The 13276-nt window shown below is 37.9% G+C and overlaps 1 protein-coding gene across 8 annotated transcripts in view; it reads right to left on the bottom strand.

Annotated features, from left to right (window-relative positions):
* The window catches only part of KLHL8 (kelch like family member 8), a 52065-nt gene extending 40876 nt beyond the window's left edge, over window positions 1-11189 (bottom strand). For 5 of the 8 annotated variants that reach the window (XM_057546893.1, XM_057546900.1, XM_057546899.1 and 2 more), the window contains exons 1-3: window positions 11012-11189; window positions 9743-9845; window positions 2156-2286 (exon numbers count right to left, since the gene is read on the bottom strand). The gene's annotated coding sequence lies outside the window, so the exon portion shown is untranslated. The remainder of the gene's footprint in view (window positions 1-2155; window positions 2287-9742; window positions 9846-11011) is intronic. The other 3 variants (XM_057546896.1, XM_007177324.2, XM_057546894.1) reach the window with 2 other exon arrangements.
* Between the last annotated feature and the right edge of the window lie 2087 nt (window positions 11190-13276).

The raw sequence follows: 13276 nt of genomic DNA, 5'->3' as shown, positions 1-13276 counted from the left end.
ACAGGAAGTTGAGGCCATTTTTATTGTTCCTCTAAGAGCCAGTAAAGCCATATCAACCAACAAAATAAGAAGTTCTGAAGAAAAAAATACTTCAAACAGAAGAAGATAGGTTTTACTGGTTCACTGCAGGAAATACACAACAAAAATAGTGTACTTTTACACGTAAACACAACAATTTACAATGAATCACAGAAAAGAGGCCTTACAGCAAAAGCATAAAGGTACTACTATGTTAAGTCAGCCCACTTTATTCTCTATTTTCAAACTCTTTGCATTTATAATCTGACATTATAGCATGTACTATCAAGATGAAATACTATTATGCAGAATACTGTATTAACTCATACTGTATTATCCTCAGAAAGGTCTTTACAGGCAAAGAGTGACTTTTATACTAAATATTAATCAGAAGAGTACTAAGTAGAAAGAATTCCAAATGGCACTTTGATTGAAAGCACCTCTAAAATAAACTCAATGCTATATAGTTACTGATGCAGTACTTACTATGGGCAGCAATAGTGCTATTAGACTCATTCTTCTTTAAAATAACCTTAGTTTGTACTCTTTACAATTCAGTTATAGAAGAAGGTTTTAAATGATACAAAATATATTTTATAGCAGTTTCTGATTAATTTTAGAGCTATATCTGAAAGTTGACAGAGAATGTGTGAGTATTTACCAAACTTAACTCGTGTGGATTTGTGAAATAAGATAGTAAACCCCACCTTATGTTGTATAGAGGAAAACATGACTGCATGTAATTCTCCACACACTTCATGCTATTTCATATCTCTCTGCCTCTGTTCAGGCTATCTTCTCATTTTGAAATGCCCTTTACCAACTCCCAGTCTTATCAACTGACTCTTACTCATTTGTTAAGACTCGGCTGAGGTTCATTTGCTCAAAAAGGCCAGCCCTGAATATCTCCCTTATTCCTAGCCTGGATTGGGTGTACTTCCTCTGTGCTCCTATAACAGTTTAATCACATCTTTTTCATTGCACTTATATAGTGGATTACACCATATTCAACTTTTTAGTCAAATTTATAATACTCGTAATAATTGCTTAATCACTATTAGTCTTTCCCGTAACACTATTTAAGTCCCCAAAATATAGGCACTTTCTACTCACTCCTACTGTTCCCATGTTGAGCACAACACATGGTAAATAGAGGTATTAAAAATACTTTTGGAATGGATGAACAGATTAATTATGAACCCTGGAGACTATTTTTCTATTATCCAAATCAACATATAAATTATCTTAACTAAAATAACACTGCATTCTGCATATATTATTTTAATCACAATCATAAAGGATGTCACTTAGCAGACATTTTTGAATTACTTCATTTCACAGGTAAATGTTTCTTAAAATTTATTTTTTTACTTTTAAGTCAGAAAAAAATGAAGCTATACTCATTATTTCCTTTTTATTTACAAAAGCAAAGAGTATAGAGATTTTAAATTTTGAATCAAATGGTCCAGAAAAAAATATATTATGCCAATAATTAAAGGAGAATCTGCTGCTTTGGCAAACTGAATTATAGCTTCAGTAGTTCCTACTCAGTAAAGGTACATGCAACTTCCAAGAATTTACTACTGTGACTTACAAAAAAAGTGTTTCTTAGCATTAGCATGTTTAGATACAATTGTTATTTGTTATCAGAGTCTGCTTGTTAAATACTACTGTCATTTCCCAGGTCTAAAAACAACATTTTCACTGCACTGTATATTTTGTAAGATGTTTCTATTTTAGAGTCTGTTTTATTGAGAAGGCATTCTACCAATGCTTCACTACCAATAATCATTTCCTTGTTTGAACTGGACCACATAATTTATTACAGTCACAATAGGTTAAGGGTCTAGTATAAAACAGTTTAAAAAAAAAAAAAAGGACTTGAAGTTTACCTAAATATGTGAATTGCATTTGCAAACTCTTAAAAGGAGCCCCTATTATTATTTTTACTTGAGAATGCCATAGTCACAGGGTTGTACTCAGATAACAGATGATAATTACTTGAATAAAAACATGAAGCCTACTAAAAAATTAATTTACCAATAATTTGTTTCCAAGTGTCAAAAGATGAGATATTTCCCACTCAACATATGAAATAAAGCAAAAAACACAAAGCTAAATAATAATTATTACTTACTTCAGGAAGAGCCATGCTGGTCAGGCATAGTCCCTCTGAGTAGAGCACATTGCTAACCTTACATAGAGCTTGCGAGGAAGTGTGGCGTTCAGTGACTGGTGGACTTGCAGAGGCTTGCAAAATCTTGTTCACTAAGGGAAGTTGTTGTTGATTTATTACACTGACTTAAAATGAATGCTAAAGAACTGTCATTTATTGAGTAAGCAGATTGAAATTGGTTCTGATGACTAATTGTTACCATGACTATACAAGAATCAGTCTTCTCTTTGGAGTCTGGGAACTTCCCTTTTATTTTTACAAAATAAGCACATAAAGCAACATATGCATATATATACTAAGGATATATACTACTTATGTGGTTTAAAACATTTCAAGGAATTTCAATAAAAAAACAAACACTGTCAGTGTTAAGGATAAACACCATTTGTCTTATATTAATCATTCAATCAGTCATCACATGTTATATTGCAGGTTCTGGAAATTCAAAGATGAATATGAAAAGCAACAACAAAGTGCTTTACAGCAGTACTAGCAGTACTATTCAAAGTGGATCTGGTCCACAAACTTTTTTTTAAACAGGTCTGCAGTGAGGTAGTACACAAATGGAGTGTCTAGAAACTCTGATAGCAAAGTTATATTTGAAAGTAATTTTACGTCTGTTGAATTTCATAAAAAATTGAAGTTTGAATTTTGTGTCCTTTTTTTCATTTCATTTTTCCAGTAATTAATTTATTTTTGTTGTCTTTAACAAAGTATTAGTTCACAAACTAGTTTTTCCCTACAGCGTCTGAAAAGCACTACTTTATGGAACTCAAGAAAGGAAGGTAGCCACAATAGGTGAGGCTGTATTATGTTTTGCTACTAAGATACATGCAAAAATAACATGTATTACACACCAGGAAAGTACCCATATCAAAATCTGAAGAATGGTGTTGTTAGTGGCCCAGACGAAAATCCCTCAGCAGATGATACAGCACACTTAAGAAAGGCTGCATCATCAATCCTCTAGATGGATGAGATCATAATGAATGGAAAAACAAGTGACTCATTAAAATGCTTCAAGAGTCAGATCCTAAATGTGAAGAAATTTAGGAATACCTTAACCAATCTATCTCTTGTATTTTCCTTTTTTTTAAAAAAAAAGTATGCAAAAGCATAATCTAATTTTTTTAAGTAATCTGTCCCCCCAAAAGATGAATAAGACATGACATAATTCCCACCATTAAGGAGCTTGAATCATCTAGACGGGACACAAACAGGTGATAATAATACTGTGGTAAAGGCAATAGTAGAGAAATATGCCGGATAATTTGGGAGAGCCTAAACTAGCCTTCGTGATCAAGAGGGCTCCCCATTGAATGCAATAGCTCACACGTACTCAAAGTTCCCATTCCACTTTATCCAACTATAACCAAGTTTCACACACTCTACTCCCTAAATTTTTCTCATATTGTTGGCCTTGCTTCTCCAGCCACACCACTTTAGTCACAGGCCTCATCATCTCACAGTTATTATTATAGCCTCCCCACAGCCTCTTCTCTCCCCAATACATCCTTCTTACTGCTGCCAGTTATCATTCCCAAATTCAAATCTGATCATATCACCTCAATGCTTAAAAACTTCCATGGATAATGTAACAGTAAGTAGAAAAAACTAGGTACAAACTGTATGATCTGTATTTTATAGATGTATATGTGATAGGTTTCTAACTTGAACTGCGTTTACAATCAATTAATGAAACAATTCCAAAGCCTCTATTTTTTACAGAGAAATTTGTGAAGGAAAATAAGGAAATATAAGTTTAAAGCTGGCTGCAGAACTTTAAGGCATGGGCTATACAAAATATAATCCCAAAGCTCTTCAAATTCTAAGAAAGAAAGAGAAGTGACTAAATGTTTACTCCTATTATGGCTAGCATTGTTTTAACTAGGTTAAATATTCTTATATATTATAAACATTTTATAATACTTTAAAGTCCCTTATATAATGATTATATGGTACACTTGTTGATTTTATAGGACTTAAGAAGTAGCATGGTATAGGAGAAAAAACAGTGAGTTAGGTATCAGAATTGGATTTTAACTAACTGCATTATTGGGAAGTTACCTAATCTCTCATGTCTCAGTTTCTTCATTTATAAAAGAACAGCATTGGTCTAGGTCAGGGGTCAACAATCTTTTTCTGTAAAGGGCCAGACAGTAAATATTTCAGGCTTTATGTGTCACTGAGACTGTCACAACTACTCTACTATGACATTGTGGTAGGAAAGCACCCATAGATAATAAAGTAATGAGTGTGGTTGTGTTCCAATAAAACTTTACAAAACCAGAAGCAAGCTGGGTTTGGCCTACAAGACCATAGATCTGGGAAATCGCTGTTTACAGTCTTCCCTTGATATCCTGGGGGATTAGTTCCAGGACACGGCCCTTCGTACCAAAATGCAAGGATACTCAAGTCCCTTATATAAAATGGCATGGTATCTGCATATAACCTATGTACATCCTCCTCTCATATACTTTAAATCCTCTCTGAATTAATTATAATATCTAATACAATGTAAATGCTATGCTATGTAAATAGCTGCCAGTGCACAGCTAATTCAAGTTTTGCTTTTTGGAACTTTCTGGAATTTTTTTCCTTGACTATTTTCGATCTGAGTTTCCTCGAATCTGCATATATGGAATCTGCATATACAGAGGGCCTACTGTACTTCTAGTTCTAAACTATGAGAGTACTTTTTTCCTATTTAAAATTATTTAAGCTGTTGCCTTTCTTTTTAGAGAAATCTATAGTCATATCTAACACAAGGCACATAAACTAGTGGTTAATAGCAGACTTTAGAGCCAGTTTTGAGATTCCCTACTAGTTGTGTAACCTTGGGCAAGTCACTTAAAATCACTCTGAGCCTCAGCTTTCTGTAAGACTGTTGGGAAGGATAAATGAAGTAGTATAAGTAAAGTACTTAGCCCTGTATCTAGTTCACAGCAAGTATTCAATAAATGGACATTATTACTTTTACAAATTATGTGATCCTCAGCCCTTGATGAGGAACATAATCCTCCAATCAACATTTTTTCCAGCAAAGAAATAAAATATGCTATATAATGATCTACATTCAGATTCAGTTTTCACTATAGCAAAAGATGAGAACTGGCCATATTACTCTAAGTCTTTCTTTTTTAAAAAATAAACAACAGTCAGCATTAGTTGAGTGCTTACTATCTACTCTGTATGTATGACTGTATGACTTTGGTTAAGTTATATAACCTTTTATCAGCCTCAGTTTCTTCACCTGTAAAAATGAGGAAAGTTACAGTACAAACTTCATAATTCATAAAATTGTTATAAGGACTGAATTAATAAATTGTCTGGCACAAAAGCTATACAAGTAACTGCTATTATTTGAGTTAGATATTTCACATTTATTCATTCCACTCCTCAGGACAACTCAAAGAGGTATTATTCCTATATTTACAGTTGTAGACAATAAGGCTCAGAGAAGTTAAGAAACCTACCCAAGGTCACACAGCTATTAAGTGGCAATGCCCAAGACTCAACACAGGCTTGCATGACTATATAGCCAAAACTCTTAACACTAGGCCAAAGATGGCATTAACTGTCTTTGTACAGGGAGTGTAACTACATCTTTGTATGGTATGTATAGATTTTAAGAACTAAAATATGGATGTTAATAACATTCTCCCCATACAGAAAATGTTTTTGAATTTTTTTTTAAAGTTCAAGAGTAAGAGAACACACATAAAATCACTGATTTTTTAAAAACTGAAGTATAGTCGATTTACAATGTTGTGTTTGTTTCAGGTGAACAGCAAAGTGATTCACTTATACGTATTTTTTTCTTTTTCAGATTCTTTTCTCTTATAAAATCACTGATCTTCTTAACATGACAGTATTACCATAGATAAAATTTTTGCTAAAATGATTCCTGTTTTCTGTATCCAATTAATTTAACTCAAACTTTCATTATTAAAGAAATATGCAATCTTCTGCATTAAAATAACTAAAGATGCAACACAGTGACTTTTATATATATATATGTGTGTGTATACAGATATACACACACTATGCAAATGCTGACATTCATCTCTAACTGATCTTCGAGATCCATATAGACCTCTCAGACTACTTTTATAAAGTGCAAATCTAGAGAGTTAAACATAGTTCTGCTACTTTATAAATCCCCAAGTATTTATTTAGAACCTTGAACTTTGAAAAGCATTCAGATATCAAATGAAAATACCAATATCAAAGGGGAAAAGAAAAAAAAAACTCAAAAAAGAGGGGGACTTCCCTGGTGGTCCAGTGGTAAAGAATCCGCCTTCCAATGCAAGGGACGCGGGTTCGATCCCTGGTCAGGGAACTAAGATCCCACATGCCACGGGGCAACTAAGCCTGCGGGCCACAACTGCTGAGTTCATGCACCTCAATGAGAGAGCCCACCTGCCACAAACTACAAAGCCCACGCGCCCTGGAGCCCGCACACCACAACTACAGAAGAGAAAACCCGCACGCCTCAACGAAAGATCCTGCATGCCTCAACTAAGACCCGATGCAGCCAAATTAATTAATAATTTTTTTAAAAGACATTGCTCCACTGGATAGACTCATTCATAAGTTTGTATACCATCACTTGATCCACCTCATACTCTTCAGACCTTGTGACTGCTACTGGTAACTGACCCAGAAACAGAAGTTGGCTTCACACTGTAAAGCCTTATAGCCCAGCAGTCTATCACTAACAAAGAAAATAGGGCAGTTTGATATAGCTTACTTGCAAGCTCTATTACAGGAAATGAACTCAAACTTAGAACACTAACCTACTTCTGAAATTCCCAAAATGCAAATAAGATTAATTTTAAATGTCATAATTAAAATTACAAATTAAAATTTAATCTACATAAGCTGACTGTAAATTTCACATTCTTTCCAAAATAGCAATGCTGAATGTTAAAATGATCATCAATTAGGATTCAATATAACTTCACATTCCGTGTTATATAAGAAGAAATATTACAACATAAATATATTATGTAAGTATCATCATCTAGTTTGGAAGAGAAAATACTTAATTTTCTTTAGCATTTGGTGTTTCGTTGAGAAAAGAAAAAAAGTCCAAACTTTAGAATAAACAAACCAAATTATCTTTTAGCATTTTAAAATCATATTCTAACATGCTGGATTGTATCAGGGTGACATTCATTCTTTCTTTCTTTCTTTCTTTCTTTCTTTCTTTCTTTCTTTATTTATGGCTGTGTTGGGTCTTCGTTTCTGTACGAGGGCTTTCTCTAGTTGCAGCGAGCGGGGGCCACTCTTCATCGCGGTGCGCAGGCCTCTCACTATCGCGGCCTCTCTTGTTGCGGAGCACAGGCTCCAGACGCGCAGGCTCAGTAGTTGTGGCTCACGGACCTAGTTGCTCCGCGGCATGTGGGATCTTCCCAGACCGTAGGGCTCGAACCTGTGTCCCCTGCATTAGCAGGCAGATTCTCAACCACTGCGCCACCAGGGAAGCCCCAGGGTGACATTCTTTGCCGTGCATTTTAATGCCCATCAAGGCTGGAAGGGTAGGAGGACGAGTGGGCATTATCTGCCTAACAATAATGGATCAATCAGTGGTGTGCGCTCCAGGTATAAGCAGCAGCACTCTTATTGGTATGAACATAATATATCAAAAATATCAACCTCTATTTCTAGAAGAAAAACAGGCACTCACGGTGCTTCAAAAATTATCTGTATACACATACACAAACACACAAAATTCTGTTCACTTTCCTTTATCAAAAAAAATAATTTTAAAAATAATCTGCAGAATATCTAGTAAAGAAACCTCCTTAGATAACTGAAGCTAATGCTTCAGTTCAGTTAAAAAGGGTCGTGAACTCCTTTTAAACATACATTGAAAGCTGTGGGTCTTCTCCCCAGAAAAACACAGATTTACACAGAATTCAGACTCTTGGAAGACCATTTATGGACACATCCATAGATCCAGGTTAAGAACCACAGACAAAGTAGAAATTTTCTCAAGGTCCCTTTGACCCTCTTCCATAATTTTACCTCTGACTCACAAGAACCAACTAAATTATTCATAACCAGACAATGAACTCTCTTGTACAGCCAACCCTTAAAAAAAAAAAGTTTGACAGTACTTACATAAGCAGTATTCAAAAGAAAATAAACCACACTGGCAGCATTTTGAAATATAGCATGTGACTAATGATACTGATGAATATGATAGTGCATTACAGTTTATAAAATGACTTCACATTATAAAAATGAATATTTTTACCCCCTTTTACAGCTAAGGAAATAGAGGCTCAGAAAATAACTTGTCAGGGTCACACAGCCAACAACTGAAGAGCTAGTATTCTAATCCAGAGTTGCCTAGTTCCAGAACTGAGCTCAATATGTTATTATATCCTGATGCTTCCACAAGAGCCCCTCACACAAAGAAAATAGATTTTTTTTTTAAAAAAGCCTAATGGGTCACATTTTAGTGTAGCTGTGTCTTGAATATTGACATCAATTTTTTTAAAAAAGTATATTTCAAATGTTCCATTTCCTCTTGCTTCATTGGTTTACATAAAACATGTTTTTCAGAAAAGTGAAGAAACTCTCAAGCTAATGAGTTTCAGGACTGAAAAATATGACATTTTCTTATTCTACGAAGCATTTCTTCTCCCTCATCTCTTTAGTTCTTAATACACAAAAATAAATGACTCTGTTGAAAATTCAAATATAAGAAACCAGTTTAAATATCCAATGTTTTAAAACACAAAAGCTATTTGAAATTAATTTTTAGGACGTTCAAAATAGCCCCTTTAATCTTTTCAAAATGACAAACCCATTTTCAGTTCTCTACAACTCTTAAAAGAGTTCTTGATTTTTTGAAAAAGGGTCATTTGTCTAATCCCACAGAACGTACAACGCCAAGAGTGAACCTTCAGGTAAACTCTGGACTTTGGGTGATGGTGTATCTATGTAGGTTCATCGAGTGTAACAAATGTACCATTCTGGTGTGGGGATTTTGTTAGGGGAGACTGTGCATACATGGGGCAAGGCAGGGGGCATATGAGGGCAGAGGGTATATAAATCTGTACCTCCCACTAAAATTTGCTATGAACCTAAAAATTCTCTAAATATAAACTATTTTGATTAAAGGGTGGGGGGTTTGTCTAATTTATCTACCTCACTTTCTTCTTAACAAATGAGAAAATAGTATTTTTTAAAATTGCCCTCACTGGCTGTGAATTAAATTTCCTGCCAGGATACAGAATGTGCAATTATTACAGAATATATAGAAAATAATAGTAATCTTATCAAATGCTGAAAGAATTAACAGCTTTAACTGTTAACATGATGAAGCTAAATGCAATAGAGTATGGTATCCTAAGATTTCTTTTGACATTTATGTTCATACTCTTCGTATCTTAAGGGTGATATACAAAGTGACTGAAAGTTTGAAGTAGGTCATGGGTTGACTGAGAAACTAAAGTGGGTGCCCCTAGGAAGGAGGAGGAAAAACAGCAGCCAATGAAAAAAGCCACCGCCAAGTAGAGATCCTCTGCTTACCCAAGTCTACCCTCTGGCAGGATCAAGACTCGAGGGAGATGGAGGAAAAGGATTTCCTCATAGAACGAAAATGAAGAACACCAAGAGTCGAGCAAGTATCAACCTACATAGGAAAAAAAACAGTGCAAAGAAAAAAAACGTGCAACGAGCAGATAAAATACCTGTGTCGACCCAGTTTCTTTCAAGAACTTTTTCCCAAAGAATCTTCCCGAAGTGGTAACATTAGCATAAGGTAAAGGGCCAAACACAGTTATGCTATTAATGCAGATTAGAAGGAACGCTGAGAAAAGTTCAATTTTCTACGAAAAGTCATCCGATCCAACGCTGCCAAGTGGGAACACATAAAAAAGCTCTTCAAACTCAGGCACCCAAACGCTCGGACAGTGCGAATCCAGTAAAGGACCAGCCCCGGGCTAGAAAACTCGAGCGAAGTAGATAAATCGCCTCCCGCAGGAAACCAGCAAGCTAAGCCCAGAACCGAGAGAAAGGAGGAGAGAGCAGGCATCCGCGACTGTAAAACAACTCCATTGAGCAGCTGCGGGTTTTGAAAGAGGCTGCAGTTTCTGGTGTCACACCGGGAGGCACTCTTCGATCCGGTCTCCACCCCCGCAGATGGTCCACCAGGCGCAGGCTGCAAGCCCCCAGCACCGGCCAGTCCGACCCTCAGCGAGCCCCGCGGACCGGCCAGTCCCGACGGGCCACGAACCCCTCAGGCGGGCCAGTCTCGGAGAGGCGGCTAACCCTCCGGGCGGGCAGCAAGCCCCCGGAGCGAGCATCCCAGACCGCGGTTAACCCCCCGGCGGGCCGCGCGTCCGGCGCCGCAGGGCCCGGAGTCAGCCTGCCTGCCCCACCCCCACAGGCCGCGGGTCCTGGGGGTGTAGGGCCGCCCTCCCCGGACCCCGGACCCGCGCCCACCGCACGGCACTGCTCATGCCCAGGACCCCCGCGAAGCACCTGCTTGCCCCTCTCTTCTTCGAAAGACCCAGAGGAGCGAGCCAGGGGGCCGCTGGCGAGGCTAACAGAGCCAGAGGCTGGGGTTTCCCTCGGGGAACGCGACCCCGAGGGAGCGAGAGAAACCGTGCAGCGGTTTAATGGGCCCAAACCCTCTCAGCTGTGGAGTTTGGGTTACTGCGCGCAGGGCTGGAGTTTCCCCGCGCCACAGGCGCGAGCCCGGGCGGCGCTACGATTTGGGGTGAGGGAGGACTTGGCAGGAGGGGACAGCACCGCACAAAGGAGGAGGGGAGTGAGGGGGAACGAGCGTCCGGTTACCTCAGTCCTCGGCTCGTCCTTCCGCTCGGTTCCTCCCGGCCTCGCCAAGGATGCAGCCGCGCTACCAGGTTCCCGCAGCACCGAGCGGCGCCGTACCAGCCCCGCGCGAGAACCCGACGGACGCGCGCTCTTTTGCGCGGCCTCGCCGAGCCCAGCCGGTGCCTAGCGTCCTCTCGCCCGCGCCTGCGCACAGCACTCTGGGAAGTGTGGTTTCCAATTACCTCCTCCGGGGGTCCGCCCCCGCCCCACGTGCTCTCGGAGCCCAGCTCCGCTTGGGTAGCGGGAGTTTTCACCCGACTGGGAGCGTTATCCTGCCGGATGCTGACGGGCCAGGGCCTTGCGGACGTCCCGAAAACACATTTTTAGATAGGCCACGGCATAAATATCTGTGGAGTTATCCGTTTCTTCACTTCTGTGGCAGTACTATAAGTCCCCTCTTGATCATGGTGAGGGTTCTTAGGGTTTGTCTCTTAAAAAAAAAAAAAAAAAAAAAAAAGGAAAAAAGGCTTTTACTTTTATTGCTGTCAGTTTCTCCACAGGCTCTACAAGGATATATAAAACAGCTGGTGTTTATAAGCACATAACCACAGTTTATAAGCCCACGGAAGCAGTTGATTGACCTAAGCACTCGCTGCTAAAAACCACTGCAAGTAAAAATGATGTTGAAATAAACTGATTTTTCGATAAAGTCAATGAAATGTAGGAGGAGGGGGATAATGAGAGAGCAAAGAAAAAACTTTGAAGAAGGATATTCCCCGAAATGTGTCTTTTGTTAGAGAATAAATTCAATCCTAGGTACATTTATAAATATTAACACATAGGTTTGGATTGATTTTGCTAGAAAAGAGGGTTTTTTTTTTAACATTAGCATCTTATGTAAAAACCCCAAAATGACTTTGAAATTTCATTTCTAGGGTAAAAAAATCACTTTTATTTTTTTAAATAGCAGAAATAGAAATAAATCTTAATACTTCAGAATATTTCTCTTCAGAAAATTATATTTTGCAAATTTAATGTAAATACATTTTGAAAAATAGAGCAAGACCAATTTTAGTGTACACACACACACACACAAATTGTAAAATTTGTCTGGAAGCATGATGTAATACTATATATTTAATAAGACCATGTTCTAATAGAATTTTTTTATAATCTGAACTTTTTAATTGCATGTGCAGTATCTTCTAAAAAATGCTTATAGAACAGAACTGCTCTTTTTTCCTCTGCTAGTTGACATATACCAAACTACTTGTAGTTACTAACAACATCAAAGAAATATACACAATATTTCAATATGGTTACCATTTATTTTTTCAAAAATATTTAGTGAGCACCTACTATATGCCAGACACTGAGTTAGGAACTAGGAAATACACAGTGAACAAAACCGAATAGTCCCTGCCCTTGTGGAGACTTAAGATCTAGTGGAGGAGATGGACTAAACAGATAAAGAGAAATAAAAAGGTACGCAGAGGGTGGCAAGGGGAGTGGGGAGCATATAAGGTATACCAATATAGAGCTTTTTGTTGGGAGAGGGGAGTCAGGCAAAAATTCTGAAAGTTAAATGAAATTCTCAAACCAAATAACAATAAACTGGGGGGGGGGGGAATCCTTCCCTAAAATGTGATATATCCACAACAATGCTCTCAAATAATTATTTTTAAAAATAAAATCTTACAAAACAAGATACATCTTGATGGGATTCAGAACATACTTCCCCAAAATATGGCACCTTGTCATACTGAATATCTTAAACTGAAAGAATTTGAGAAAACAGAAGCAGGAAGGTCACTCTTCATTCCCACCTCACTCTTCTTCCCCAAAACAGGTCATCAAACGCCCATATAAAAAGTACCCTCCCTATACTAGGGCTAAAGAAGACATTTATATTGCCAGAGATGGAATTTAAGGCCGAGAAGTCTGTATAAACATACCTAAGATAAGCTAACCCTTATCTTCCTAGTTACTTCTTCACCACTTACTAACCCTAGCCCAAACACCACTGTCTTGTCAATTCTTCACACATTTATTGTTTCTTTGTCTAAAAGGTGTGAAACCTTCTTGCTCAGGTCACTTCTTTGGGTCTTCATTCTCTTGAATGTACATGAAGTCTCCCACATACCCGTAAAAATTCAATAAAATGTGTATGCTTTTATCCTGTTCATCTATCTTTGTTTCGTTTTCAGAGGTAGACAGAGACCCTAGAAGAGTCAAGGAAAACTTCTTCCTCTACTACAACCTCAATGAAAGAAAAGAACACACATT

The sequence above is a fragment of the Balaenoptera acutorostrata genome, chromosome 5 (assembly GCF_949987535.1).
Source record: "Balaenoptera acutorostrata chromosome 5, mBalAcu1.1, whole genome shotgun sequence".
Lineage (NCBI taxonomy): Eukaryota > Metazoa > Chordata > Mammalia > Artiodactyla > Balaenopteridae > Balaenoptera > Balaenoptera acutorostrata.
Note: the sequence above shows the minus strand (reverse complement) of the source record. Positions and strands in the feature narration are given on the sequence as shown.